The sequence below is a fragment of the Ctenocephalides felis genome, unplaced genomic scaffold, assembly GCF_003426905.1.
Source record: "Ctenocephalides felis isolate EL2017-DRISC unplaced genomic scaffold, ASM342690v1 CF-g0.4_SCAFFOLD_01886, whole genome shotgun sequence".
Classification (NCBI taxonomy): Eukaryota; Metazoa; Arthropoda; class Insecta; order Siphonaptera; family Pulicidae; genus Ctenocephalides; species Ctenocephalides felis.
Genome location: NW_020538040.1, coordinates 176,258,047 through 176,264,190, shown reverse-complemented (window position 1 = coordinate 176,264,190; position 6,144 = coordinate 176,258,047).

Genomic DNA, 6,144 nt, shown 5'->3' with positions numbered 1-6,144 from the left:
ATCAGAACTAAGTAGGTATTCCACGATCGTTGATAATGAGCTTTTTCTCATTTTCTTGCTATTTGTAGGCAACCCAATGGTTGTCCGCTCTAGTTTGAATATACTATACAACTTGAAATAATTATCTTTTGAATTACTTTTTTTACGCAGAAATGCCTGAAAGTGCTATGTTAATTAGGATTTAAATTTTATACTAATTGTTTATGAATATTCGGTATCAGTTGATAATTAATTTTGTTAATAGTAATTTGTTATAGACTAATCAGAACTCAATAGTTCTATAAATTGTAGTGATTTCATTTTTTTTTATTAATTATAATCTGTTTTTATAAAAAAAAACAAAGACATTCAGGAATTTTGAGGATACCATAAATATTTAACATCTATTCTAAAAGGAAACTTATGTCAGTAGTAAGCCTTTTTAACTATGATAAATAAATAATATTGAATTGCTGTCATATGAAGTGAAATTAAGACATTAGTAATATTTTATAATTTTTTTTATTAATATTCTGTATATAAACATATTTTTGGTAATATTGCTGTAGTAATCTTAACATCGCCTTTTAGAAAAAAAAAACCAACAACTGGCATATTTACAATTAATATATATTTGATATTAGAACTTTTTCTAATTCTGACTTATTTATTAATTTGATGTAGGAATGACATGGAAGGGCTATCTTCACTCGTAAACATATTAAGACCTACATGTTCAAGTGAAAACGGATAGTACTACTGCCTGATATCATCCTGGCCGAAATGGGTATCAACACTGAAACCTGTATATAAAGCTAAAGCTAGTATAGCTAGAAAAGGTAATGAATAATCAGTTTATAAAATTATTGTAGGCATTTAAATGGAAAAATAATTGACCAGACCAATAATTGACAAAATGATCATTATTAATCACAAAAGTGTGGTCTAAAGCAGATATGTTGAATACTTGAAGCTTATTTGAAATAAAATTTAATGGGCCAGTTCTGCCGTAAAATATAGTCCAATGTTATGGCAAGGCTATGTTACCTTCCAGTTTTCATACAAAATGCTACTAAATACTGTCAAAATGCCATATATTTGCTGTGCGATCAGGCGTTTTGCACATACAATGCAACTTCACTCATATGTTATCAAGCCTTATTTCAAAGATGCAGTTATGATAACATCGGTTTTTTGCATTTGTGCGTTTTCTAGATTAGGTTTTTTATCTAAGAAGCCTGACTGCATAGCAACCACATAGGTTTGGACAATTTTTAGTACCACTTTATATGAAAACTGCTACATGACGTAGCCTTGCCATACCATTGGTCTATTTTACGATAGAATCGGCCCTTAATTTTATTGTTTGAAACATTTATCTAAGGCATAGATATTTATATTAATCTATTTGAAGGTTTCCATTATCATTTATCTATTTGAAATTTATATAATTTATATCAGAACATGTTATATGATTTGTATTATAAATGATGTTGGCAGAATGTTGTCTATGATCTAGGCGGGTATATAATGTTTTCGGTTTTAGTGAAACATAAAATGAAATTAGATGGCATTACTATAAATACGTATAATAAAATATTTAACAGAAGTTTTAAAAATATTAGAATTGGAAATTCTTTTTATAATAAAACATCAATTTAGCACAGTTTTTGCTATTGTCATGATTTGGCTTATATCCAGTATAACAATCAAATTGAAATAATGTTACAAAATTACTATCTATTTATCTGAATATCGTTTATAAACGACATGCTTTCTCGCTTAAGACGCTTTTATCTTTGGAAAATTATTTCAACGAGCTTTTATAATGTATATATATATATATATATATATATATATATATATATATATATATATATATATATATGTTAGGGTGGTCCTTAATATGGATATTTTCGAATTTTCTTGTTCCCAAGGGCTCAAATGTTTCCAAATTGATAAAAAAGAATTGTCTGAAAGTTTTAGCTCTTAATATTAACTTTTAGATAGAGCGCAATTCAATCAAAGTTTTGTATGGAAATCGCATGAAATAATTTTCAAAAATTTTGCAGAGCGTCGAATTTTCAATAAAAAATGACACAAATTTTAACTTTTAATTCATTTGTCGCTGAGTTATACCTAAAAAGTTGTTTTCTATTTTTCAAAAAAATGTCCATGCTATTTCCATACAAATTTTGATTGAATTGCGCACTATCTAAAAGTTAATATTAAGAGCTAAAACTTTCAGAGAATTGTTTTTTATCAAATTGAAACCGTTTTAGCCATTGGGAGCAAAGATATTCGAAAATATCCATATTAAGGACCACCCTAATATATATATATATATATATATATATATAATTTAACCAAGAGTATGTGTGTGTAATTTTTTTTGTGTATTTATGAACTGGTCATTTCATACTCGCAAAAAGTTGCCGGTCTAAAAATCATGTTTTGTTAATAACTATGGAACTTACAAAGTACAAGTAACAAAAATATAATTTCATTGTTCTTTGTTTTCTCAGCGTGCTATATAATTCATTATTAAATGGAAACCGGATTAAATTAAAATATATCGAAAAAAATTAAGTAGTTAATTCAAACAGAAAAGCAGGTTAAAATTCATGTATATAATTATATACAAGTACATTAAATTATTATTAAAATTGATTAAACCAATTAAAACTAGTGTGGCGCATGGCATTGTGCCTTAAGGCAAATTGCTGGAACTTCGCGTACCAAAAATTATTGTTTTTTTAAAAGATTTACATTTTTGAAAAAAAATTACTCTGAAAAAAATAGATTTTTGAGAAACTATAAATTTTTGACAAAAATTTATTTTTTTTGAAAAAAAGACTTTCTGAAGAAAAATTTATTTTGAAATATTTTGGAAATTCTGAACTTTTTTTCAAAGCAATCGTACTGCTTTAACTGCATATAGACGAAATATCGAAGCGCGTAAGCGTCGCGTCGCCGTCCAAAGGATAAACATTGGTACGGGACCCATAGGAATGTAAACAAAATTTATACTTATTGTTAAAATCTTTATAAAGTATCTAATAATTTGATGTGCATATGTCTAATGATCATTTTTGACCGCCAAATGGCATTTTTTTACTTTTTTACTAGATCTCCGAAACCGCTAGACCTGCCTTCATGAAAATTTGATCACACACATTATTTTTTCCCAAGGTATGCTAAAATGTTCAGAAACCTCCAAAACGTGATGATATGCAAAAAAATTCAATTTCGATTTTTGGACGATTACAATAACTAACCCTACGGGAAGTTAATAAAGGCGGAATTATTAATCTGTTCATTACTTTCTATTTAAATATTGATTGTAGTCTATTTCGTACGTGAGTGTATATGCATATATTTTTTTGTTTTTTACTGCGGAGGCCATATAAGCTGATCTTAGTCAGAAAAGGCTAATAATTGAGGATTGATGTCGTAAAACAATCTAGTAAGATTAAATATACGGACTGCAGTTCTTGTTATCGTGTCCAACAGCAATTAAAATATTACAACAGCGCAACATTCAGAACATTTACATATAACACTAGAGTCACTTTCTCCTCCATATATACTCACTATGCATGAAATACCTTTTCGTGATGCTACGAGTTGATTTCAGGTTTTTCTTCTTCATCACAAAATAGCTATTCAAATTGATAAAATATTTTCGTGGGAACATTCATAACAAGTTCATTTATGCAAAACTTTAAGATTCAATTACGGATTCTGTTCAGTTCTGGACTGAACTGATGGCTGATAGAGTTTGATGCAAATGAAGAATTATTGAACACTTGCACATGCCAAAATCATATTTTTTTTATTATTATTTTTATTTTTTATTTACATTTGTAAATTACAATCAGCCGTTATAAACAACATTCAGTAATTTTTGATGGTTTATTGAATAAGGAAAAAAGGTCGAAAGGTCACCCAGTGGTGATCCGATTCGATGTTTGTTATGTTTAGCTTATAGATGTAGTACCGAAGTGAAAAAATTAAATAAAACCTACGAGTAATTGTACATATTGTAAGATTACTAAAAGATATCAAAAAGGGGCAGTTTTCTTCTGAGCCGTTTGATGCCATGGTTTTTTATTAAAGAAAATCAGAAATTAACGAGTTTTATAAGCTTTTTGGTGACTTCTTAACACCAAGTGACTTTTCTATAAATGCCAACACAAAATTTTGTTAATGTGATCAATTTATTATTACAATTTCTGTGATACTGTTGAATTTTTTATTGATGCAGCAATGCCCTTGGACCCGTATTGCTATCTATATTTTCAATTGAAAACGTATGTAACTACTCTTTGACACCAGGCTGCCCAGGCTGGTATCGAACCTGGAACCTCTGATACAAATGCTCTAGGTCCAATTACTAGGCCTTGGGAAGAGCCTTACGTCTTTTTAGGGTCCATTAATCACATGATCGATTTTTTAAGGATTTATGGACTCCTCCTTCCCCTTGGTGATATTTTTGATTTTATTTTGGAATGTTTTTATTAACTTTATTTTTTGTTTTTTGGTTTTCCCTCTGTATGCCTACCCATCTGCTCATATATCAGATTTAATATTATTTAATAATTTAATAATTCAAAAATTTATCAATAAAATGTAAGGAGAGAGCTGATACAAATTATTTTTAAATTTCTTTGCATACTATGGGTAATTTTAAGGTTCTATGTGTTATTTGAAGATACTTTGCTGAAGGAACCATAGTTAGGAAGTAAAATTTGACCCACAAAGTTTTTCTCTAAATATTTAAATATAAACTAAGAAGATAATCAAGCTTACTCGTCGAATATTAAAGGCCAATGAGAAGACATTAAAATAAATTGTTGACGAATACTTGATTTAATATTAATTTGTGTTTGTGTAACTTAGACGTTTTGGATCTAGTTATGTTTCATCCTTAGGTTTACGGTTCATTTAGATATATAAGAAAAAGTTTAGTTAATAAATAGTACTTATTAATAAACCTTCTTATTTTTGATTTCCTGAATCAACCTACATAAATTAAGTTAAACGTAAATTCATTTTTCTTTAGTTCATAAAATGATGTAACAAATTATAACAAGTCATATTTGTCATCATATATTTTTTATTTTAGTTATGAGTAATCTTTGATAGTGTTATAAAATTTGGTTTCACATTAATTGCGGACTATATTTGTCATAATTTTTGCGAAATAACATTAGTAATATTATGATTAAATTATTTGAGTAAACCTAATTTAATTATTTTTATAAGAATGAATTTGATATTGAATAACTCAAGGAATTGTTAAACAAATTTTATCAATTTACTAATTTTTTCATTTCGATTGTATTGATATAATTTTGCATTTTTATGTAAAACGTTATGAAATTTGAAAACATTCATATATAAGTTTTAATTATATTACAATACAAACAAATTTCTATTTTAATATGTACAAGGTAAATTAAATTTATTAAATAAGTTTAGTTATTAAATTAAATTTATTAAATAAGTTAGCATTTAGTTATAAATTTAATTACGTACTGTGTTTGTAGTATTTGGTTAGTTCTTTGTTGCTTCAGGAGAGATTTCTCTCTACGAAATTTAATTTAGAAACTTTTGCCAAATTTGTAATAGATTTTGTAATAGGGATATTTTGCTCGGTGTAAAGAGCCATGGTTTATTTTAACAATTTAACTGTATATTTTATTGAGCAATGTTTGGTATTTCATTACATATTCATAATGCACTAATTAAGTTAAAAAAAAACTAAGTGTTAGTGGCATTTTATCTTATGGCAAGTTACGTTAACTTCCCGATACATGTAAATGATCACTTAAAACTTATAAATATGATTATTATTTCATATTTTTTAAGCAAACTTGTGATATATGTAATAATATTAATTATAGTACAAAAACATGCGCTTAAAATATACATAATGTATATCCAAAATGCTCGGCCCATTTTACCAAAGTTTCATGCATTTTTATAAATCAACAGGCTTATAATATTTTAGTCATGATCTCTATGATTAAAAAAAAATTCAACAATTTATTACGAAGAAATACCAGGCCGATCTTTATTAAAAACTAATCAGCACGATTCACAACTAATGTTGTTCGAAGGGTTTTTGAATTCTCAAAATTGGTTTACAATTTTTGGCTA